The 26872-nt window shown below is 39.4% G+C and overlaps 1 protein-coding gene across 2 annotated transcripts in view; it reads right to left on the bottom strand.

Moving 5' to 3' along the window:
* si:dkeyp-14d3.1 (transmembrane protein 132C) overlaps positions 1 to 26872 on the bottom strand; it is a 188917-nt gene that overhangs the window by 63090 nt on the left and 98955 nt on the right. The window lies entirely within an intron of this gene.

Below are 26872 nucleotides of genomic sequence, written 5' to 3'. Positions count from 1 at the left end.
ACTAACTAACCTTATGAGTAAAATAAAGTTCACTATCAGTAACATAGCGCTCACCCAGCTGTAGAAACTCCGTCATGCTAGCCAGTACGCAGTACGAGTTATTGTAACTGACAGTAAAAACTCAGCACAACGAAAATAAACTCCACCTAAACTTGGTTTATATCTGACCCAGATAGACTGCAGGTCATAACTTCTTACCTGAAGTTCAGTTCACCTGACACTCGGACGGGCGGGTCTGCTCCTCCTGCCTCCCCTTTCCCTCATCCACCTGGCCTCTTGTGGCAGCTCCGCCATAGCCACCACCAAACAACTGAGTTATTTTTACACATCTGCCAGCATCTGGCCAATCCACCACCTCTCATTGTTTATACTGTTATAAAAAAAAAAATAAAAAAATCATCGGCCCATAAAAACGAAAAATCACCATCGGCCCACCGGGCAAATGCCCGGTATGCCCGATGGCCAGTCCAGCTATGACTACTGTCCATTTTGACAACACTATTTTGATTTTACCTAATGTAGTGCAAAAACAAAACAAACAAACAGAAATAAATAAAATACTGCATTTAAGGTACATACTACAATTCATGTGTTACTGATCCTCTGCTGCAGCTCAGTAGGGACACATGGTCTGTGTCAACACACAGGGGAACACTAAGATTTCAGAAGATTTTCACTGTGTTTGTCAAACTCAGACACATAATTGTTTCAAATAAGTTACAGAATTTCACAAAACAAGGAGTATGGACTTTGTGCCTCATCATTTCATCATTTCATGATCTTCGGAAAGTTTTACTAGCGCTATGCTAAATTAATTCAGGTATAATGTCTATTTGGTACAATTCAAGCAAGAACAATGAAAAGAGAGCTTGTCATCTAGTGCATATTTGGCAATTTGAAAAGGTCTATTCTAAATATTATTTTGATTTAACTTCTGATTTTTACCTATTTAGAATCGTAGTTTAAGCATTTTCTTATTTGCTCAAGTCTCAGTGAAATTAAAATACGCTTTCCGAGTGGTAATCCTTCTTTCCTGAATAGACTCTTTTATCTTGTGCTGTAGGCTACAGCTTCATAGTGTTCGTAGTAAGCAAGTCTCAATTTCAACTGTGAAGAGAAGACTTAGAGCTACAGGTTTGACAGGATGAGACAAAAGAGGCTTGCTGGGCCATGAAACACAGCCACTGGACTACTGAAGACTGGAAAAAGGTATTATGGACCGAAACAGCTAGAACAGCATTCTGCAGCACCATGCAGTACCCTCTGGTATGCGCCTAGTTGGTCAGGGGTTCATCCTACAGCAAGATAATGACCCAAAACATAAGTCCAAGCTATGCCAGAACTACCTCAGGGAAAAAGAACAAAATGGTTTACTTGAAAACATAGAGTGGCCACCGTCTCCAGACGTAAACTCCATCGAGCTGGTTTGGGATGCACAGGACAGAAGAGTGAAAGTAAAGCAAACTACAAGTGCTACACATTTATTGGAACTTTTGCAACAGATATGGGAACAACAGTGATTTCGATTGTAGAAAGAAAGCCACGTGTGGGTTCAGCTGTTATATCTGCCAAAGGTGTCTAATTTGATGAGTCAAAAATGTAGAATACATTTTGGTCTATAAATCAATTCCGGGACTTCTTGTTTTTTTAACTCCAATTACTTATTTGTACTAAGCTTTCATTTCAGAGTGCAAAGAGACAGACTGCATCATTTTTTTTTAAAAAAGAAAAATTGTGGTGTCCTAAAACTTTTGACGGCATGTATCTCAAAAATGTGTTTTAGCATTTTTATTTCAAAGTGCTTTCCCTGCTTTTCATATAACCAAAGCCAAATAGAAAAACCACTGGGAAATAGTTATTCAATCCTAAACAATGTGGGGTGACTAGCTAACTCTGATGTACACACAAAGCATACAGGAAGTGTGGTAGTGTGCTTAAAATGAAATCTGACCCAGTTTATTCTTGAGATTATTCTCCTTCTGCTTGTCTAACAGTAGAGGTAAACACAGAGACTCAACAGCTTGTCCACTCCAGCATCATTGCTCTAGTTCAACTACCAATCTGCATGAGATTAATTCCCTTTTTTAGTTGTTTGAATTAAAATATCAACGTGCAACATTATGCCTTTGGACCACTTTTCTAAGGGTAATCATCATACTATAAAGATTGTATGTGTGTTCCCCATTTCCTCCAACGTGAGAAGACCAATGTTGATGAAAGTTTGCAAAAATAAAATATATCTGAATTACATCTACAAATATTTTATACGAATCCACAATCACATAGATTTGTACATTTGACAGGTTAGCTAAGTATAGTAAAGAATGTCAGACTAGAATGGTGAGTCAAGCATACACATGTTTGCATGTTTTCTATCCCTGTGAGGACCATGCACTCACTGAGGGCAGTCAACTTGATGATGATGACAGTGAGGAAGAGTGGAACCCAGAAAGAATTTTAATGTACAGTTAGGAGGTCAGGGGCGATTTCAGAATAAGCCTCATGTGATGTGTGTGGGTAAACAGGATATGATATTGAAAAAGACAATCACCCATTGTATGTATAAATATGTCAACTCGTATTTAAATTATAAATATCGTGCCAGCCTTGTTGATATAAGTTTTCTTGTGTATTGTGTGGAATATGTGATGAGGAGAATTAGGTAAATATGTGGGATTAATAAGATGTTGAGCAGGGGTAGGAGTTAATAAGTATGTGCATACTTCTTCCTACTCCTTTTCAGACCAAACAACTGTTATCTCATGTTAGACGAATGTGTTTTATTTTATTATATTTTTCTTGTTTGTCTGTACAAATACGTGTGTGTGTGTATATCTACACATATATTCATATTCGTAAATGAAAATACATGTAGATGAGTATATATTGGTTTTTTTTGTTTGTTTTATTATGTCTGAAATAAATAAAGATACAAATACAAATACAAAGGAAAAAATGTGTACACGTGTGTTGGTGTATGTGTGTTGTTAACATAGAAAGGACTACCACGATTCAATGGTACTCCAAAAGTCAGAAATATGATGGCCTCCTCACATTTAACAGCAACTGTTTTCTGAAGTTCCACACAGAAAAGTTATTAATGACACACACACACACTCACACACACACACACACACACACACACACACACACAACACCACACACACACACACACACACACACACACACACACACACACACACACACACACAAATACTGTACACCTAATCGCTCATGCTGTTAACGTTTTCTAAAGTCAAACATCTAAATCTAAACATACAGTATACAACAACAGTATGCAGCACACATTCTTTACTATTGGCCCAGGATCTATTATTTAATAATCACTGCTACATGTTTACATTTTCACATATGCTTCTGCAACAAGCAAAAACAGTGTGTTCACTGAAGACTGCATTTATCTGTTTATTTTAAACACTACTGAGTTAACAAAAAAAATAGAAATAATATTTATGACCGTCTGCTCCAAGGAGTCCCTTGCCTCTTTAAAAGGCAAAAAATATAGTTAAAAATTAATGTCTTTTAACAGAGCTTGACTTCAGTGCTGTAACTTACAAGTTCTAGCCATTATTAATGAAACTGTGACGTGTCTTCAGATATCTTATTTATGTGATCAAGATAATCAAGATAGATGAAGATCAATGATACAAGATTAGTGCAAATGTAAAATTTTGTCTTTACAAATAAAAAACACCCAAATGAGAAGCTGGGAGTGCAAAATTTGTTGATTCAAGGGGGCTTAAGCATACACCCTGCTGTCCTTACCCATATTAGGGTTGCAGGGAGCAGGAGTCTGTCTAACTGATGGAGAGCAAGAGTAAACCCTAAACTGGTCACCAGTTGCTCACAGGGCTAACAGAGAGAGACAGACAACAACAACACAATCTCACATCCACATCTATATCCAGTTCAGAAATAACAGTTAAACTACTGTACGCTAATACTCCAACCATGGACTGTGGGAGGAAACTCGAGCACTCTGAGGAGATCCCAAGGAGGCCTCTCTGGTCCTGCACCCAACCAGAGAACACTGCACACTGCACCACTGTGCACCCAAATCACTGATTTTGGATTTTCTTATTGTCTATCATTTGTTGATGCTCATATTAAAGTGTTTCAAATGATTAGATGAGGGAACGTACAAGTAATCCTTTCAGACTTATCTTCTCTAAGCCCTTCATGATGTCAGAGAGAGAGAGTGGGTATCCCTAACACGGTCATTTTCGGCACACAGCTCTGGCTGTAAGTCCAGAAACACCACCTACCTGCTCTTAAAATCATCTCTCTGTGAGGGCTAGCCCATGAGAAGAAAGGGAAAAGGAGCCAAATTCAAACAGATTATTTTTCTGTCGATTGATTAATCAAATTGCTACTACCAGATTTTGTGGACTGCTTGATTTTGTGCATTATTATGATGCATGTAGTACAATTGTTATTTATGCATGTAAAACTGTTGCTGTTGTTGAAGAATATATATACAGTCACGTGAAAAGACACACTAGCAAATCTTCAACAGCAAAAAAGGAAAGAGTCAAGGCTCTCCAATGACCCAGTCAAAGTCCAGACCTCAGCCTGACTGAAATGCTTTGGTGGAATCTTAAGAGAGCTGCGCATGGACGAATAGCCACAAACCTCAATGAATTGAAGCAACGTTGTAAAGAAGAGCAGGCCAAAATTCCTCCTCAACTATTTGAAAAATTGAAAGGTCCTACAGGAAATGAATACTTCAAGTTATTGCTTCTAAAGGTGGCTCTGCGTGCTACTGAATCAAAAGGCATTTCAAGTAGTTTTTTACATAACTGCACAGAGTCCTGTGAAAACTTTCTTTTTCACTTAACTGTAGGTTGCCTATGTATCCAAAAAATGCTTTAAAATCATTGTTTTCAACATTTATTTTGTATTAAGTTGGCCATTTTGTGCATTACACTGGCTACATAAAATATGCAAAACACATAGGAGTAAAAACAATGGAAAGGCACACAAATATTTGGCTTTCCAGCGATAATAGCACATAAATAGGAAGACACACAACGGTCTAATTTCTTTAAGCTGTAGGTGAATTGAATTTATTAGTCTGCGGGAAGCCCATTAGAATTGATTTACCGCAGGCTAATTCCAACGAGAATTCACCTCAGAGGTCAGAGCCTCTTTTAAGGCCTGATTTCTGAGAAAGGACTCCGATGATCCCAGCATGAAGCGTAATCTCTCTGCCGAGGGAGCCCTAACCGGAGCCCAGTCACATTTTCGCTGCCCTCTGATTAGCCTCTCTGCAATCAAAGCAAATTACTCCGTGCCTGAATGTACTGTAGTCATGGATACATTCAAAAGGCAAAATGTCAGCGCAGACAAAAGCTTAAAACTACGCAGCTTCAATTTGGGAAGTTAAGAGAACAAACAGTGTCTATGGACCGGAGTCTCCATGGATACTCATTATTAATGTAATATTTATTATTAGAGTTTGAGCGTAGTGCTAGAAGGCTACACTGAAGGAACAGCTCAGTCTCACATTAAATACGTGCTAAGGCGAAACTGGACCACGGTGTAAAAAATTTTTTTTCCAAAATGAGACCTCAAAAATAACGGTCTAGATTTTTTTTCTTTTTCTGATTAAATTGTGTCCATGTTACACGATGGTCACGCTTCTTTCTGTGAAAATGGGAAAAAATGTCTTATTCTCTTTGGAAAATGCAATAACTTTAGTGCTAAAATGGCTTTTAATAACATTTCTTGCAAGGAAGATGCTCATTTTTATAATCCCCATTTAGTAAATGTGTGCAATCTCGACAGTAAATAGTTTCATACCACGAACCATACCATACTGCTGGGGTATGAAAAGAGAGAGCCGAGCAGACCAGATGACATTTCCAGAGCAACTTGCTCAAATTGCTCCCTCAGGTGCTTCCAGACTAGCTGGGAGAATGTATACAGAGTCTGGTTACAAAATAATGATCCTCTCATGGGTTTTTCATTCTAATTTTTGGGCAAACCCACAGTATTTCTAGATTTGTTTTTAATTCAACCCAGTTGACTTTAAGAAATATTTAGCAATTCATCTTCTGGTCAGACACCTTATTTCAGTATATAATGGCTAAAACAAGGGCTAATAAAATGTACTGTAGTATTTAAGGACTGAAATAATATTATCAACGCAGTTACACAGAAGAACACCAATAACATAACAGACCAGATAACTAGAGTACACAGTGTGGCACAGCTTGGCTACTGATAATAAATCGGGTAGCATATACTGGATGCAACATAAATACTTACTAAAGGTTTACTAATAACAACAAATGCAAAGAATTCTAAAGTTTTGAATTCTATAATACAGATATATCTTTTATTCCCTCCCTAGTCAAATACAAGATGTGTTTGAGGGCAGGAAGAGGGGAAGAGGTGTAGGAGAAAGCATCCTCAGACGCCAATACCCAGGAGACCTTTTCAATTCAGCCTCGTCCAGACTAGAAAAGAGAGATAGTGACAGGAGGAGAAAAAGGTGTAAACTCCCCCCAAAACACTGTCAAATAAAGGGAAGATAAGAATGACTATAATAGTGATAAATGTCACCAAGGTGTAGTTGCCTCTCTGACTTTGGAGGTTCATGGTTATGCAGTGACATATTGTATGCGGTGGCCACAAGAGCATTAAATTCAGTCAGAAGAGGAAATAATAGTACCAGAATATAGACGATAGAAGATATAGAGTACCAAAACAAGTGCATTCATGTGATGATTTAATGCAAATGTGCAGGAAAAAAACCCAATAAACATACTTTATCGCTTCCTCTGATGTATTTTTTGGGGAAATCTGCACATTGCATGAAAGTGAAAAGCGGTTTATGTGTGAAAAGGTGAACAAACTGTCACGTTTGCTGTGAGTCATTTAAAAAAAAATCAAGAAAAGAACATCAAATTCAAAGAGCCTTTCTTTCCTTTTACCTGACGGAAACTTTTCTCCAGTTGGTGAGTGCTCGCTCCATCATCACCACAACTTGAGCTATAAAAATCCATCTGTACTGAGTGCCTGCTGACAGGAACCCCTGGTACCCAACATTAACTCGTCAATATGACATTAAAAATATTTTTTAACACCGAGCTCCACTGAATATTTGGATATCTGCGGGACACTTGCGCCTGCGTAAGGATGCGCTCGTGCGAGTGTTTGCATGTGCGTGCCGCTGAGATTCCTCCGTCTCAACCATGTCGAACTGCCTCCTACACCAAGACTGCAATGAATGGTTGGCGATACAATCACATGAGTCGGAGCATCACTCATGTTGCTATAATTTCCTCCAAGATACTAAACCAATAGCTTTGATTTATGGTGCGTCAACTGACATTCATTTATACCTCTCTATACTGGCAGAACAAAAATAGAGGAAATACCGAGCTGGGGCTGTTATAAGAAAGTCTCTGTTTTAAGGGTTGTTAGGGGATATGGAATAAATAAAACATGCTGGTAATAGTCTTATAAAAATTGACGGCAGGAAGCATAAATCCTTTAACACGTCTCTATTTTGGCACACGAATTCCTCTTGAGTACAATCCACACAGTCATGCCATAAAATAATTTCCTTTGCTAAGAAGACATGGATGCTAAAATAAATTACAGAAAGCTTTTCCTCTATGGTAAAAACAACCATCTTATCTGTTTGATAATTATTTTTAGGAAATGAACCTGGAAATTAAAACAAAAAACATTAAAAAAAGAGGTAAATGCACCCACACATTCAGCTTTTCCACATCTTTTTGAATTAAATCCTTTAAAAATTGGCAGTCTCACTGTGAATATGCTGGCTTCTTTCTTCAATGTACAGCCAGAGTTACTGTCTTATTAAACACACTTTTGAACACTCCTGCTGTTAGTTTCCTCTGCGGTAAAGGCTCAATAGTCTCCTTTTGCTAAATGAAGTGACCTGGAATTATCTACGTGACAACCATGGATAATCATGGTGAGGTTAACCTTGTTGCATTAGCTGTGTCCTTATTTAAGTGTTGCTGCATTACCAGTCTTTAATTAATCTTACTTCAATGAAAGCCCGCGCACTAAGAAAGGCAAAAGTTAGAATCTACATGATCTCCTCAGCAGACGGAATGAATGACTTCAATGCATAGTGACCAATATCAATACAACCACTTTTCCTTCATTTTTTAAAAATTGTATTCTCGGTTTGCTTTTACAAAGAACACACAGGCAAAAGGATCAAAGATATATATATTTTTTGTACTGCATCTTTGGCCCACTGTTTCACCACAGTGCACCTGAGATTCAGGCATTCAGTGGGTCATGTTAGCAGCAAAAAACAAAATACACATGCAAGATTTTTACTTTCAGACTTATGAGTGCATGCTCATCCAAATGACATGGTTTAGGTTGTTGGTCATATTTATGAATCCCCCACCGCTCTCTGTAAACATATAAATGCATACAAGTTAAGTAAGTACACTTATGTGTTTCATTTTTTTGCATTTTGCACGTATTTCCATTTTCAATTTTCTTAATACTGCTTCTCGACTGCTCAAGTCCAGTGTCGCTGGTTCACATCTGTCTGCAACGCTTGCATGCCACTTCCCGCTCTTCCCGCTCTTCCTTGAGCTATCCAGTAAAGACTTAAAAAGCTAACCGAAAGTACTACATGTATGCTCATGTTGTTCTAGCCGACAGGAAAGAAATACTTCTGGAAATGTACTTTCCATTGATTGTATTCTCATACAAAAAGATCGGGTTGTTATATTTCAAACAACCTACAGTGCTTAAATTAAAGCCCACTTTTACTAAGCATCAGATTCCCTTTAATTTAATCGCTTATTATTTAGCCCTTTCTAACATCGACACAGACAAAAGGGCTGAGTACTATTAATTATACAATTATAATGAAGCATACACGCAAACTGAGGGCTTCTGGCTTGTGTGCATCAAACCCAATAAGCGGATCATATTTCTAATTATCTTAACAGTGTTCTGCTGCATTCAGCTGCTAAAAAATTCAACTCCCACACACACACTCCTCACTCAATGCTTTCTTTCTCTGCTTGCTAAGCTGTGTCTGTAAGTCATGCAAACTGTGAGACACAAGATGTAAAAATTAGGGATTCGGCTTGCACCGTACCTAACTGCCATATGTGGCCTTTATTTGGACACACGAGGGTTTTTTGGTTGCTTAAATCATGTGGGAACATTTGTCTTTTAGATTCCAAAGGTACAGAGACACATTTTACACATAAGCATTTTAATAGCGCAATAATATATTGTGTCAAGAAAGTTAGGGCCAGGTGGGGCCTAATCAGTTTGTTTTGGGTGGCATAAAGAGGGGAAGGACAGTGTATGTAAAAGGCTTTAGACTGTTAGGAGGGAAATACTCTTTCATCACATTTGTTTCTAAAATTGCTCCATGAGCACAGTCGACGCATTAGCCTGAGCTCAAACAGTGGCATAACAACTCCCAGACAACAAAAGCTCATCCTGGAGTTAATGAAATGCACCATTCCACCGATGTCTAATCAAAACCAAATGCTTTTCTGCACTGCAGCATCATTAGAGTCCATCAGCTGAAGTAGGCTCCGTAGTGTAATGGATCCCTAATGATGGCAGTCATCACCACCGGTGACCTCAGACCTTATTGCATCAGGCATCAGTTCTCAGTCAGTTACACTCTATATCTGTCTAATTCGTGGGAAAGCTATCTAAATGGTAAATTGCAATATAATAAATTGCTACTTGTCCTGATAGTCAAACTCAATTTTCCCCACATCTAAACACTCGTCTCAACAGAGATTAGCCACTGTGAACGACCACCAAAACTCCTGACAGCGCTTAGAAACACACAAGCACACGCATACATACACACACACACACTAGGGGGCAGCAGACACTGTGCCCTGGGGTGATGATACAAGTGTTTGTGCAGATAAACTGAAACCTCCCCCTCCTTACAGGCCTCCCCTGGTTGATCTGTGACCGTGCAGGCCTGCACCAGCACCTGCAGGTGCTCCGACACTGATAGTGCCTGTCCTTCTCGGGAAAGTCCTTAAAAACCCACCAAACCTTTTAGCTCTGCCACTGTTGGCATGGCAACAGAACCTGGAGAGCACACAAGAGTCATTGACCAGAGAGGCCCAGACTATCAGATCAATGATACCCTATTGCAACCTAGGCATCAACCCCCCTCCACTCACACACACACACACACACACACATGCACACAGGCAGACACACAAACAGGCTCACCCCCTAGCCCTGCAGCCTTGAGGCTTGTCTGCGCAAGGTTAAGCTCCCACTCTGTGAAACATGAAAAAGTGTGTCAGAGAAAGAGCCCCTGAAAGAATCGGCTCAATATCATATCGCAGCATGTGTTTTGCAAACAGGTCAGCTGTAGATAAGGACAGCAGGGCCAGATGTTGAATTTGCTGTAACAGCAGAGTGAGATAAGTGCCAGTATCTTATGAAAAAAATAGATCCAAATGGAAGGGATTTCAACCTTTAAAATCTATGCAAAGAATTATGCATGTGGACAAACATTGAAAACACGCAGGCCTAGTCGCATTAACTAATCTGTGAACAGCAAATATTTGTGTGCACAAGGACATGCTTGCTTAAATGTATAAGATGCAGAAACACAAACATAAATGTGTAAACTGAACCCCTTTGTTTGCGATGATTACAGTGTCGCTGAGGAAGTGATGCGGAGGCTGCGTGAGCGTGATTGCCTTCAAGTCTTAATGTAGTGTCTAATGGATCTGGGAGGTCAAAGTTAGTGATGAAGAGTCAAGTTCTGTGCATAGCCTCCCGTCTCAAAAGTCCACGAGAGCTCAATTTTAATTCAGAGGCTCGTATAATTTTGACACCCACTTACTGACTGCACTGTTTCACATCCTACTACTACAATAAGAAAACCTTTTTTTTGAAGCACAGTCACATATACAAATGAAAAACTATATAAATCATCAGTCTAATTATTCGTTAATATGAGATTAGGCTCAGGTCGCATGTCCATGTGCTAACAGGTGAAAGTTTTTTGCCAGCAGGGATCGGGGTATGGGACTTAATTTTAATGTTTTCTGTGACTTAAATGTGAAATGTAGAGGAAAATTTATTTTGGGGATAGGAAGAGAGTCTCAAGAGAGATCAAGTGAGCTTTAGTATAAAAGCAGTGGATATTAGCTGGGCTTCAGAATCAGAGAATCAGAGGTAGTAGGGATAAAGGGAATGTCGAGGAAACACAGGAAGGAAACAAATTGTTACTCGACCTGCAAAGGACAGATTGTTCTTGTTAAACTAAAATCAATTTCCTTTTAGCATACATTAGCTTCTGTGTACATATGGCATTCGGACTGGTGCTCAAACACGAGTTTCAAACAAATGCTCCCCTCAGATTTTTACTGCAAATCAATAATTGATTATGTACATCAATAAATCTGTGTTGTGCGTGTGGACAGGTTCCCCCACTGATCAAAAAAGGTCAGTTTGAGCCTACTTTCAAGGATGTAACAAGGATTTCAATAAAAAAATGAAATTGCTATGTTTAATTGTTATAACCAGAGGTGGCAAAAGTACTGATTCAACTTCTGTACTGAAGTAAAAGTGATACAGTAGAGCATTGGTTCCTGAACTTTTTTTGCTGGGCCCCCCTTTGTTTTACAAGAAAAATATTCAGCCCCCCCCCTCGCGCGCACACGCACGCACGCACACACGCACAAACACATCCTTCAACCACACACACCCATATTTTGCTCCATTGCGGTTTATTTCACACCTCAAACATTTAGTAAACAATTAAGCAAATACAAGTAATCTGCAGGTAGTAAGAAAATAAACTACTAACTCTTTTACGCTGCGTCCGCACGTACACGGGTGATTTTGAAAACGCAGCTGTTTCGTCCACACGTAAACGGCATTAGGAATCACCGAAAATATTTTTTAAAACTCCTTTTTTGGGTTTATGTGTGGACGAGGAATATAGAGTTCATCATGCAACGTCAAAGGTATGTGCCTTTTTCTACGTCAAGCTGTGCGCCACATTATTGTTTACAGGAGAGGAATTGCAGAATGGCAGATAGTCAGATTAACTTTAATCTTTAATTAATGTTAATCTGACTAACTTTAATCTCTTTAATTTTGTCTCTATCTTCAGGTCTTACACGCTTACATTTACACACGCAGTCACTGTCCCTCTATTTAGAAAGGCAGAGGCATCACGGTGTAATTATTTTACATGTAGTTGTTTTTTTTCCTGTGTAATAATATTCAACATTGCTATCAATACATTTTTCAAAAAATGCCTCTCTGTGCAAAATGGGTTCAAAAACATAAACAGCTGTGGGATACTGTTTGTCCGTTATTTGAACCAAGGGAATAAATCCTGGCAGGATCAGCCTGATATTATTCGTATCCCACTGTAACTTTACTGTATAAAGAGCTAATATCTCCAAAATGTCAGGAGTAGTTATTTATTACAACAAGTGTTTGTGAACTAAAAATCAAGAATGTGGGATACAAGGCTATTATCGTTAACGAAAACTAACGAAATAACGAAATCTAGAAGTGAAAAAACATTTTCGTTAACGGAAATAAAAATAAAAACAAAAAAAGGAAAACTGTAATGAGTGTTCACAAAACTAAAATTAACTGAATTTATAGCAAAAATGTGTTTAGTTTTCATTGATGTGTGCGTGTCATACAATAAGTCAAAGGTGAAAATGAAGTTTAGTTTCCAGATTTTTTTCTTGCCGTCTCATTATGCCAGCAGGTGGCAGTACGTTAGTTGAGTCGTCTGTGTTGCTCCGTCCACGCGCAGAATCATGTCAGGAAAAGTCAGGAGTATGCGCCAGAGTCCTATTTGGGATTACTTTGAATATGACTGTGTTTTGGATAAAGCAAGTGTCTTGTAGTGGAAAGAGACAAATTATGAGGGACATTTCTAAAGGGAAAAAAATCCCACAAACCTTAAAGTGCACTTGAAAAGCTCACACAAGAAGGCTAACCTAGCTTACATCTGTGAAGGTTCTCAGTCATCCAGGTCATCGTAGTCAAAGGAGCTTGCAAAGAAAAGCGTCTGGACTTCTTTAAGTTACTTGAAGACGTTTCACCTCTCATCCGAGAAGCTTCTTCAGTTCTAAGGTCAAATGGTGGAGAATATCATGCGGTGGGGCCAGGTTTCACAATGTACTCACCCGAAACTCTGGCTGATTGGGACCCACACCCAGTTTCACACCTTGGCTCAGGTGATTAGAGGATCATCAGGGGGTCCTTTTGTCCCTCTGTGGGGGGTTACTCCCACTAGGTTTATATCTGGGACTCTCCACCATTTGACCTTAGAACTGAAGAAGCTTCTCGGATGAGAGGTGAAACGTCTTCAAGCAACTTAAAGAAGTCCAGACGCTTTTCTTTGCAAGCTCCTTTGACTAACCTAGCTTACCTTGAGAAGGGAGCACACTCAACCCTCATCCCCAGAAAACAGAAGCTAACCCTAGTCAAGGCAGCGTGATGCATCCCGAGACAACAGGACTGGGATATCTGCATAACTGTGTGAGTCAATTGCCTTCAAAAAGTTTATCAATTCACTTGAACCAAAATTACGAACACCCGGTGCTGCCAGAGTTAATAGTCTCATTGGGGCCAAGATATACATTTTATAGTTGCCTGGTATCAATGGTTGTTCATCTGCCCTAATTTATTTATTTATTTATTTAAAGAACCCATGGGTGGGAATGTGAGTTGTCTGTCTCTGTGTGTTAGCCCTGCGACAGACAGGCGACCTGTCCAGGGTGCAGGGTATGGTAGCTGGAATAGCAACATACCCAAGGATAAGCAGAAGAGAATGACTGACATGACGAAACTGGGATTTTGTTACACTTAATTATTGCAAACACAACTAAAACTATAACTGAAACTAAGATTTTCAAAAAAATAAAAACTAAACTAAACTAGCAAACAATTGGTAAAAACTAATTAAAACTGATATAAAATTGAAAATCTGAAGTCAAAACTAAATAAAAATAAAAACTAATGAAAATTGCAAAACTATTAAAACCCTGGTGGGATACTGTTTGTCCGTGATTTGAAGAGCCCAGCGCGCAGGGAAAACCAATTCTGCAGGGGAGAGCTACCTCGGCACTTGTGCAGGTGAAGCCAAAGGGAAGATATGCTTCACCATATTTTCTAAGTCTTTGGCTTAGAATGAAGTTTGTTTGGAAACATATTCAGTGATGCTTCATCTCCTGCTTTGCGTTTGTGTGGGCGCCCCATGCTAGCAGTGTCCAAGCATTGTTTTGTTTTTTCCCTTTTCATGCCGCCCCCCTGCAATGGCTCTGCGCCCCCCCCCTAGGGGGCGGGCCCCACACTTTGAGAAGGTCTGCAGTAGAGGGTCTGAAAAGTCGCAAAGCTAGCTGAACCTTGGCTTGCACTATATTAATATGATAATAACAAAATATTAGTACATGAAAATACACACTGTATTTTGTTTTTACTTTGCTTTCACACCTAAAAAGAAAAATGAGTACAGTTTATGACTAAAGTGTGACTAGGCAGGTGGATAAGGGTTAACAAACAGAAAGTCACCCAAAAAACTTTAAAGACGCACACATTTACATTTCAGGTCTCCAAAAAACCCAATTTCTATTTAAATGAAAAACTAGGTGGTGTGCGTTGTTGGATTAACTAATTATTGTTGAAAGTAAAAATAAGAGTAATTTAGTTGTCATTTAAATGTGTTCAGAAATTGCAGATTGGTGATGATTCTTTTGATGAATCATGACACAAGCTGCCTTTATAAGTTAAAAGTATTAAAATTGGCATTGGCAATACCAGCCCTATATATACTTAATATTGGATCAATACCAAAATTTGCAGCATCACCAACTAATAACTGAAACCACAACTTATGGACATCTGCACCAGAAAAAAAAAAGAATGTTGTGGATGATTCCATCCTACTTTAACTCCTGCTCCTCCTACTTAAGTATAATACTATGAAGGTACATATAATGCTACATAAATTCTATGTTTTTTGCCTTTTCCATCTCTTTGTATGCAATAAGCCTGTGTTGTGTGTTGTTCTTCTCTCCATTTAGGCTCATCTCACTTTGATGTCACAAGCTGTGCATTGCTGGGATTTAATAATTTCCCTAACGAGACTGAAAATGTGAGGAGTGGAAAATACCGATATTTGTGTTAAAAGTAAAAGGTTGTCAGAAAAATAAATACAAGTAAGTATTTTAAGGTAATTTTGTTACTTCCCACCTAACTAATGCAGACTAAATGAAGAGGATGCCTTTCTATATTTCATTCCGTATATAAAAAAAAAAGAAAAGAAAAAATGATCTTGTATGCTTTAGGCTTTAGCAGAAAGACTCTCAAGAACCAACCTATATCGGAAATAATGTTCCCAGCATACACAAGCATTAGTATTGCACACATACTGTGAGATGTCTATCTTTTTAGATTGATAAAACCCCTGAGTAGCTAACATCTGCTCCAATCCATTCACCTATACGCTATTTTTGCAGAACACGAGTAGCACGATACCGTTTGAAAGCGCTACGTCAGCACCTCTTCCTGAGCATACTCGCGGCTCCCAGTCAGGAGTGAAATTCGATATTACGCTCTATTCAGGCCCCTCTTATGTACCACTTAAAGTGCTCGGTGCAAAATTTCTACCAGAATAAGTACACCGATGTACCCCCTACATTTCCCACTCACAGCACAAATTTTGGCCATTCCATTAATATGTTGAAATTTGATCCTGTTTATAAAAAAATATTACTGGTGCACATATATCAGCGGGCTTACAGCAGCAAGATTTTTCATTGATCAGCAGTCGGGAAGTGTGATGTGAACGGCCGTGTTGGCAGAGGAGAAATTATAAAGCATTTTGTAACGGAAAAAAGTGCCTCCGCACACTCAGGGGTCCGTGCGCAGAAATGAGACATTGATCCATAATTGGAAGCACTCAGTCATGAAATCAAAAGACTAATTAAAGAAAGAGAGCTTTAATGGCATCCATTTACATATTCAACATAGTGATTCAGTGCTCCTCGCTGACTTATGGCCTGTGAGAGATGGAGGACTGATCCAGTGGCTGTGAAGAGTTGAGTTAGATCGCACAGGAAACATCTGACTTCATCGGCACCAGACTGAGATTGTGGGTTTTTTGCCACCGCTAACAGGCGCATCAATGAAAGGCGTGCAGACACCCGTCAAGGTGTTCTAATAATTGTGAATTATGCATTTGTTATGAGCACAAGTGGCCGTCGATGTAGTGAAGTTATATAGTGAAATCATCGCTTTGCCGAGGAGCTTTTGTGGGTGTCTTTTCAGTGTCTCTTCACACAAGTCAAGGACCGCTTTAGATGCTTCACCATCACCCGAGGTTACAACTCGAATCACTCCAACAACACTCGTGAGTCTGCCTTTGTGAGAAAGTGGGAAAATCTGCACTACTAAACCTGTGCTGAGTGTTTATGTGGGAAGAGGTGACATGCACAGAGCGTGGCACGAACGTGTCCGCTGGTCCTGCTTTGACTTGCTCACTGATTAAGAATGAACAGTTTGGTTAAAAAAAAGTCACATTTTGATTGTTTTTGTGGCAAATTTTATTTGTGTTGTCATTTTCTAAGATTAATGTCACGTGCAGTCATGACAAATCTTTACCACGCGAGATCTCGTCAAAATACTGAGATACAAATTCCAGATCAGCTATTTTAAAAGAAATAACTGTGCCGAGTTAAATAAATTACAGCTTCAATTCCAAATGTATCTTTTGTTCAGCACTAGCAGTCAGTTGTACACACTGCCTGATTACATGTCAGGGGTGGTCAGTCCTGCTAAACTAGCACTAAGGCTGCAGGAAGAGAGTGCCTTTAGTGACATTTTACTTTTCCCTGCATGTTATCCTTAAGACAGAGCTCTGCTTTCAACCTGTTAAACCGGGAATGATAACAGAGGACAGCAAAAGATTGCTTGTCAGTGTTAGCACTGCAAGTGCTGTAGTGCAGATGAGAGGATGTGACTGGTACCTTTTCTGTTTGTTTCGCTGCCCATTTCTCTTCCCTGTCCGAAGTCCTTCGGTCATTGTTTTTTCAAATACCATTTCTATACCTTTCTCAACAGCCCAGGGCCTCTTTTAATAGGCTCATTTAAATATTTTTCCTGTGCAGGTTAGATAAATGAGACAGTGCTGGTGCCAGGCCAGGCATTTCTTTAAATGAAATGGGTTTCAGTATAAAGCCAATCATTTTGAAAGCCAAGATAAACTGAGGTTAATTAGAGCCAACTGTGGGCCAGGGTTTCTTTTGCCCGTTCAGTTAGACACGTTTGTAGGGAGGGAGTTTTCGAGTTAAATCTGAACGGAAATATTAAAGACAAGTGGACTTATTCTCCACACTCAGCTGCTGTTCATCAGAGCCGGAGTGCTGAATGAGCTAAATCTCATTGCAATTCAGTCCAAACTTAGTACTACTTCAGCAGACACTACAGAGATGTAATTAGAAGAGAAGCAAGCAGTGTGTTTGTTAGTGAGTTTGTAGACAATTACATGTTTACACCTTAGCTCACTTTGTCTCCCTGGCTGAGTGCTACTGAATTGAGCACTGCAACACCAGCAACAGTTTCAGTCTTACCACAGGTTTAATTTTGCCAAAACTGTGCTGGCATGCCCAGAAAATGTAATCAGCATAGATATGTTTATGGAGGAAGAACATCTGATTCCACCGCTGTACTCAATGTTGAATTCAACTGGATAGATGATCTCTTCTATGTATGCTGCCGCCCACACCACAGTATCCAACCTGGTCTGGAGCCCATGCACCCAGTTTTGCTGGATGCAAAATATTCATTCATATTATTGAATATTTAAGACTTTGATGAACAGCTACATCATCCTGTCCCGAAAGGGTCTTTTCTGGGATACGATGCAAATGCTGGATCCCCTGTAGGTGAGAGGCCTACCACCAGCATCTTTATCAGGCTGCAAGTTCCCATGATGGCTGACTTTCCCCTCCACAAGGTTACGTCTGCATAAGCCAGCCGTCTTCTCGACAGGCAAAGGCTGCTTTTGGGTTAAAAAAGTAAGAAATGCTCTGAGATTGGGTACTATTTAAATGCTCAAACACCAGAGCCATGCATAATGATATACTTTCTATTCTCCAAAGTGATGCTCTTCAGCTTTGAAGTGCATTAATAGCTAGGAGGGGGATGCCATTATAACTGCTCTTAGATCAGGGACAATGTTTTACAGACCACAATCTGATTACACTAGACTAGCCATTCGGCCTTCCTCCCACAGATTATCTTTCCTGAATCTGAGTGGAATTTGGGGACTTTAGACTTTAAGATATTTTGTCAAATCTAATTACTAAATCATTTTAAAGTCATATGCAAATGAATGAAAAGCATCATCACGTACACAATAAAAGTGTGGTCGTTTCTGGCCTTTGTTTCACGCTGAAAACAAAGATGAAAGGTCTTAATAGATTATAGGGGAGGTTTAAATGCAAAGCAGGCGATTTGCCCTATTTTAAAGCCTTGAGTTGAGGATTTCTACTGTCGCTGCAAAAAGGGAGCAAAACAATGGATGTGGGGAGGAGGGGCGACTGTGGCTGATGACACACTGACAACCTGTTAAATATTTGGTTTCATGCACACAGATAATCTTCTATTTGGAAACACGGTATGATCAAGATTTATACAAACGTTTTAATTCATGACCAAAACGAGCGATTTAGATCGCCATCTATTGATCTTTAGTATATTAAACACTTGTCCATTGCCCTAATTTTTCCGGCCTAGAAGCTAGCTGTTTTTTTTTTGTTTTTGTTTTTTTTACCATCTATGGTATAAACTTCATTTGTGAGGAAGATCTCTGTTTATTTATGGCTTTAAAATGATTTATTAATAAAATGTGATTTATTGTCATATAGTCTTTAGAATAAAGTACGCAAATTAAGGTGGAATACCGCATAGTGTTGTATCTTGAGTGAATCTTACTATAAGGTCTGTAGCTACTATCTCATTAACGGGTGGGTGAATCTGAAACTTTGCATGAACATTGTCACACATACTTTCATTTATCACAATTAGAATAATCCCTATTCTTTTTGATTGTCATGTTGACCAACCCCGTGAATCACTGGTAAATAAAAAGAATCATAGAGCTGTACACATTTTATTAATAACAACAACAACAACAACAACAATAATGCATTTTTATAAGCAATCGCACGCTGCCTGATTTTTTTTTCAACCTTAAAAAATAAAAAAACCCTATTTTCTGGCTTAGCCAAATCTTTTGAACAAAATAAAGGAATAATGGAAATCTGAAAGTAATCAGGCAACGTGCAGCTGTTTATTTTAATAGGGAAACACATACAATTAAAAAGTGAAAATAATAAAAATGTGTTTATCTCCATTAAAAAGGTACTTTTGCTTGTTATATCAAGAAAGTATTATTAATAGCTTTAATCCACATAACCACAGCAAGAAAAAAAAGTGATGCAACCCTCCAAATACTAGAGACCATGTTCTAATCCTCCAGGGGATTAATCTCTAAGAGAGGGATATCCACTGATAAACCTTCATAATTCTCAAATACAAACCTCAATCTATCTCTTGTCTGCATGTACACTTTTGATAGGTGGCATGCACTGTGGCATGACATGAGTGAATCTGAACTACCAAGCCGCATTCCCACACCTCTCAAAAGCTTTTCAGGATTCCACGTAAAGCCAGTGAAATGTACTGTATGAAGAAGTTCCATATTTTCACAAAGCTTACTTGAAAAGTTTCATGGCCATTTGGTGCAGATGTATGCAGCACTGATAATGTTCTCCGCTGAGTTTTATTACTGGCTATTGGTGAACTAGGAGAAAGTGCAATGAGGCACATTGGGGCATATTTTCCCAATATTGTTTCCCTGGCAGTTGAGCAGGGGGCCAGCACGAACAGTCAAATGTAATCTAGGCTGTCTATTGTAATCATCTGGCTGTCCTGGTGTGTGTGTGTGTGTGTGTGTGGGTGTGTGGGTGTGTGTGTGGAGGGAGGGGGCATAGTATATGCCAAATCTCTGCTCCAGTACTGATAAAGGAAACCACGTCTCCCACTAAAAGCATTTTGAATGTTTCTCCGCCAGCCTTACAGTAAAATAAAAAAAAGGACTCGTTAAAAAAAGGACAGTTTGGCTGACACAGATGAGTACTGATCACATGCCAATTATATAATTAAGAGATTAACCAAAATTTGGACTAGTGTATTTTGGTAAATGCTATCAATGAGGCTTCAGTGACGGAGTATATTTACGGTAGATGGAAGCCACTGAGAACGGGGCTGAGTCATTATTAAGGGTGTTAGCATAAGGACTGTCAAGTTCCCGTTTGGCCCTAATGTAATTAGGCAATTTCATTTCAGCCTCGATTTATGCAGTATTATACAGCATAAAGCCTACAACATGTGGCTCATTCTCAGGACTACTGAATCCTAACAAAACTTCATTTGTTCAGACAATTCTTTCACATGTAAGTCAGAAAGACAGATCGACAGATCGACAGACTATCTATCTGTCTGTCTGTCTAGAGAAACACTCACATATAAGTATGAATTTCTCTGAAGCCCCAAGAATGACAAGGACCACACATGCTTAATGTTCTTCCAGGGGGCGTAGAAGACTATAACAGCTATCTTGAGGCCTTTGTTTCATTTCAGTTTTGCAATAAATGACACAAACAATAAATAATCCTGTTTTAAAGGTTTTCTAAACTTTGAAATGGAGATATATTGTGGGGTCGCTACAAAATCTCACCCGTTATTACACAGCTGTGTGATTTCTTTCCATCTGGGATCCTAAGTATTCACACTGATGAGATTTACAAGCTGCTGCTTTAGTGGAAAAGTCACGTGTCTTTATAGCAAAATGGATGAATGCCGAATTTAATTATATTAATCCGAACTCTATGCAAATGTGATTCAGACAATATAAAACAGGCTGCGATGAGACCGTTATTAAATTAAACAAGATTTTTAGATATATACTATATCTTCCCTCCCCCCCTGCTCCTACTTGGACTGGCTCCCTCGTGAAATGGCTGTAATGAGTGAACTGCCTGCCGACCCTCAACTGGGTGTGGTGTGGGCGATTAATGAAGTGGTGGCTCTCAAGAGAGCTACATCTGCACCCAGACAGACATAATGAACAACCAAGGGCTGGACATGGCGCTTTTACCGAGGTCTCCACTTATGCCTTGTGACATGCTGGAGAAGCAGGACTGCTTTCGTTTTGAATGAGCTCACCTTTAATGAAGACAAAGGAAAGCTTTCAATCTAGTGCATTTCACCCAATAACATGTGCACTCCACACGGGCATTTTTGTCTTTGTAGCCCCATCGCTAAGAATCTCAACCTGTCAAAGAAAGGGCGGTGGATTTAAGGTTAAATAATAATTTACATATAAATGAGGCCATAAATGCTCACTTAAGATCCAAGACTGTCATCTCCCATCACACAGGCCGTATAAACACAACAGGAAGTGCCTAGAGAAAAATCATTCTTCTTACAATATATCAATTATTCATTAAGAACACAGGATGACAAATAACAAAGAGCAGAGAAATATGGAAAAGGGGCCAAGCGTCTTCTCCTTGGTGCTGCTGCGTGGCACATCGAAGGTATGCAGAGAGAAAAGTGACATATTTTTCTACCCCAAAAATTTGCATCTTTGTTTTTGAACAGAGAGAAAAAGCACGCTTCTCATTTCAGGTCAAAATACATTGGTTTTGATAGCTTAAGTCTTGACTATGACAAGGGGAGTTCATTCTTTTTTTTTTTTTTACCCCTTTGCTTTATTGTTGGCTTCAAAATAGCGACCATGGAAATAGAAAACCACTAACTTACAAACTCTTTAGGAACTGAGCTATAAGGTAATGTGTTATGTGACACAGCACAACTGGGGCAGATCTGATTTGACTTTTTTCATAACAACAATGTGAACAGCTCTTATCTCACACTGTGGTGGTGTTGTTGTTGTTTCGTTGCATTGAATCGGAAAGACCTGCCGTCAGCTTTTCCTTTGGTGGCTTTAGGGAGAATTCAGCTCTGTTGTTTCCATTTAAAAGCACACCGCATCTTCTCACTGTAGCAACCCTTGATGAAAAGCTGTCACCTCGCTATTGCTGTTATTGGTAGAGATGCTGTCAGTCAGCGAAAAGTGCACAGGTTTGCATTTCCATAGGAAAATTCAGTCGGCAGAGCTGAGGAACAGATTCAGCTGTTCATCTTGATCAAATTCAACAACTTCTAAGAAGAATAGCTACTTTCAGCTGCTCCCTTATTCACAAGGGTTCACCACAGCAGGTAACCCTGCAGATTTGATTTGGCAGATTTTTGCACCAGATGCCCTTCTTGACACAACCCCCGAAGGGATTTACGCCTCCTCCCGGGATCAAACTAGGGATAATTTATTGGTCTTATTAGTGTGTAAACCAGTAGACCCATGTCTGAGCTTAGGAAAAGAAGTTCAAAAATCATATTATCTATTTTTTGATTTACAACAATTAGATGATGATACAAAAAAATGAGGGTTGAGCGAAAGCAGTTTTTTTTCATGTATTTCCTACATGTGTAGTCACAGGGAGTCAGGTGTGGTCAGAGCATCAGGTGTGAACGTGTACAAAGTAGGGACTCAGCTGGCCAGGGCGAGCCGCTTAAAGCGAGTGGCTGAACCGGCACATAGTGTACACCTGACACACCGTCTGTAATGTCGTGCTTTCATGCACACATCGGATCTGGACAACCGTCACGGCAAACATACATACAGGCTTCAATTAGCAGCTCCACAGACGTTATTCAAAGACACTTAAGTCTAGGAAGCAGTCCAAGGTAGAGTGACAGTGCAAATTATTCATTTGTACAACTGGCATGTAAAACGATGATTAAAGGTCTGTGTTCCTGCCTTGTCCCTTTGCAGCCTGTTTGTGAAGTCAACAACCCGACACTGGTAAAATCATGAGAGCATTTTACTAACAACTTGTGTATTTGTTAGCATAATGCACTGATTTAAATAAGAGCTGCAGAGCCAGGTGAGCACACTCTTCTAAATTAAAAAAAAAATCCTTTAAATTCAATGGAAAATTTGAATGCTTGTCATAAATGTTTGAGAATGCACAAACATAGTAATTGGTCAACCATTAGATTTTTTTCAGATTTATCTTCTATTCAGAAATGATTCTGTTTTCCACACGCCGTCATGAGGAATGTGACTTCAGGGCTGCATCCTAATGGTAAAAACAACGTGTAATCAGACACACAGTACAGGAAAGAGGAATGACTCAAAATGTCCAGGAAATTGCACAGGACAATGTTCTGCTGACTTTTGAGTGTGCAGCAGTATAACATAGTAGCAAACAGGAATAGAATAGAATAAAATAGAATAGAATGACCCTTTATTGTAATTGTATATGTACAGTGAACTTGTGGGTACAAGGAAATCCACACTTTTGAGATGTAAGACTGGTCTAAGCACTTTAGGAGTAAATGGAACATATTTTTGATTAGTGTGGGTCTAATTTGCTCCATCGTTAACTGTAACCTATGCAGGGTTATGGACATTTTCTTTTAAAAGATGAGGAAAATTTTCAATTGAAAACAGACTCTATTCTTACAGAAGAATGGCTTTCCAGAGTTGCAGTGAAGAAGTAAATAACTAAATCCTCAAGTGAGTGCTTAACTCATATTTAGATAATCGTGTATACATCCTGTTGTTCAAAAACAACTTTAAAATGCAAATGGGATCCTCACTTGTTTGACCTATACCATTCACATCCCTCATCCTCCCCTCTGCATGGAAGCAGTGGAGGAGAGACCAAAGCAGACTGAATGACAGCTCAACAGATGAGATAGCAATGTTTAATCCCCTTTTAAAAGAGCTTCATTGAAAACACTCTGAGCGGGGAGGACCAGACGAAAGAAAAATTGGAGCATTGTGCATTGTATAGCCATCATGGGGCCTCTTTGGTCTTCTCTGTGAAGTGACTTTGACAGCTGTGGAGATTAAGGAGCAGCCCAATGTACATGGCCCAAACAGCTGGGATTAGACTAGATATGCTCACTCTTGTCTCTGGCTTCTTCACTTAGTAAATCAATAAAACATGATTTTACTACTGTAATGGAGAATGTGTATGTGTGGGTGAGAGAGACGGTGAGGTCGCGGAATAGCGTGGAGAGAATAAAACCTGCTTAAAGGAGGAAAATAGCTCCAGAGGCAAGGAGGAGCCAGCTGCCAAGTGTTGCTGCTCAGTCCTACTTAGGCTGTTGCTGTAGCTTTGCTTAGACCTATAAGTAAAGCAAAGTGTATATGGTGCATGAATATATGAGTTTCTAAGGCGAAGCATGCAGTTAGATAAACTTTGAAAAACTTAAAACTGAAATTCAAGTTGAGAAGTGACCTTGAAGAAAAACACCTTTAAGCTAGCCTCATATAACCGGACAAATGCACAAATGCACAAATGCAGATTAGTGTGCCAGCTCTCAGGTCAGTTTTGACTTCTAAAGGGTGTCATCCACAGCCTTTGTCACAGTTCTGGGTCAGTTTGACCCAGTATTATGAGTTGTTATGTTTTGGTGTGTTTTTGCATTTTGGATTCTTTTCTTCTTATTATTATGATGATGATGATGATGATGATGATGATGGTGATGGTGATTATGAATCTATGTTTTAGTTATTCTTGTTTAGGGATTAGTTCGTAGGTTTTGTGTTCTCATGTTTATTGCAGGTTTAGTTCAGTGTCTAGTCTGTCTCAGTGTCGTGTCTGCGTCTTCGTGCAGTGTTTTCTTGTTTCCTGTTTTTTTGTGAAGGTCTGCGTCTCATGTGAGTGTGTTCAGTTTACCTCCCTTGTCTCGTCTCGTTAATTACTCCCAGCTGTGTCCACCACCTGTGTGTAATCTCCCTGTGTTTCTTTGTGTGTATTTAAGTTGTGTCTTCTGTCATTGTAGTTGCTGGTCCGTCTGTGTATCCACCATGTCTCACTCGTGTGTTTTCCCTGCTGTCCGTCGTCATTCTCCGCTGCTCATCCTCCTTCATGTTCATGTTCTGGTTTGTGTTCACTAGTTTAGTTGTTCTCAGTTTAGATAGCCTTCTGTTCCTTTTGCCGTTTGCCCATTTTTATTTTGTGTTTAATAAACCACCCTCACACCTTTGCAAGTGCATGCATTTGGATCCTCCTTTATTTCTTCCACACGGCTCATCTCACTCGCCGTAACAGCCTTAGACCAAAATACTTATTGGACCTACAATAATTAGACCTATAAAAAGTCATCTTAAAAACGTGTGGCATTGTGCACTGTAGGCAGAGCTGTGAGAACATTTGTGTAAACCGGAAGGAGTCCAGATGAATTCTGCCAGAACAAATGAAACATGACCTCCGAGTTTCATCTGGTACCCATGCTACCTTTAAAAGCTTCCTTATTCTTGGACACTTCTAAAGTAGCTTTGTATGACTCAAAGTTCAGAATAATCTTTGCTTTTCTTATACTGACCACTGGTGAAGTCGCTCCATTCAGTTCAAAAAAATCATTAAAAGCCCCAAATTAGCAAAGCACTCATGCCTGTGATGAGCCTGATCACAACTGTACTACAGAGATCTAAAATGCATTTTAGTATTCAAGTTTGTAACAAAATATGATGTAAGATCAACTCTAGTCCAACACCTTTAAACTCTCACAAGCTTTAAAGCAGGGGTCCCCAATCCCAGTCCACGAGGGCCAGTGTCCCTGCAGGTTTTAGATGTGTCCTTGATCCATCACAGCTGATTTAAATAGATAAACAACTGTCTTGAAGTTCTCCAGAGGCCTGGTAATGAACTAATCATGTGATTCAGGTGTGTTGACCCAGGGTGAGTTCTAAAACCTGCAGGGACACCGGGCCTCGTGGACTGGGATTGGGGAACCCTGCTTTAAAGCAACAAAAAACTTCCCAAACAGAAATCAATTTCAGCTTTCAGCGGCCTCAGAGTGCATTTAATATCTTATTCGGTCATGATAACAAACATGTTAGCCTAAGATATTCTCACCATTATTTCTATGTGAGTAAAAATAGGCTGGAACAGACAGACGCAAACATAATGATAAGACTGAGCTGTCAAACCTTATTATGCGACTGAATGGAGCGTCTGAAAAGTTTTTTCAGTGCGGAGGCGACTTTGAGTTCTTGGGGCAGTTCATGTATGAAACTGGCTGTTAATAAAGTCCAAAAATGTACTGCCTGTTCTGAGAAGTAAAAATATTAAATCCTCACATAAAAAGGCCACTGAAATCTGAGCATAAGCATCTGCAACAGACACAGCATGACTCAGCTCCTGGCTTATATGTAGCTGTGCAGATTCACAATGACACATCTATTAAAATCTATTAATTTTAGACGCGCAACTATTCAACGGCACGCGCAGCTGTCTTTGTTTTATGTGCTGTAACACTGCAGTTAGCCTACAATCACTCCTTGTGATGATCCACTAATAGTAACATGTCTAAATAAATCACTGGACCAGCAGCTTTAAATTACACATGTTTCACAGGCTGCTCTACACTTAAATAACCCCTGCACAACTTTGATTATAAAGTTGCAGTTGCAATGTCAGGAGTCTTGTTTTCTTAAGGGAGTGGTTTAGAATTTGCTAAGTGGAACGAAAGCTTAAGAGCGAATAAGTAAGCCTTCCCCAGCTTCACATCTGCCTCTAATCCATAAAATTACACCTGTCACTAGAAAGTTAGATTTATTAAAACTATTTCCTTATCCGAGAAGGAAAAACTATTAAAACGCACAAAGGCCTTCAATCAGCACTTAATTAACGCGGCAACCTTTTTTCTACCCCCCCAA

Source organism: Haplochromis burtoni, unplaced genomic scaffold (assembly GCF_018398535.1).
Source record: "Haplochromis burtoni strain Fernald_Lab_line unplaced genomic scaffold, NCSU_Asbu1 Contig_95, whole genome shotgun sequence".
In the NCBI taxonomy this organism is placed as follows: Eukaryota; Metazoa; Chordata; class Actinopteri; order Cichliformes; family Cichlidae; genus Haplochromis; species Haplochromis burtoni.
Note: the sequence above shows the minus strand (reverse complement) of the source record. Positions and strands in the feature narration are given on the sequence as shown.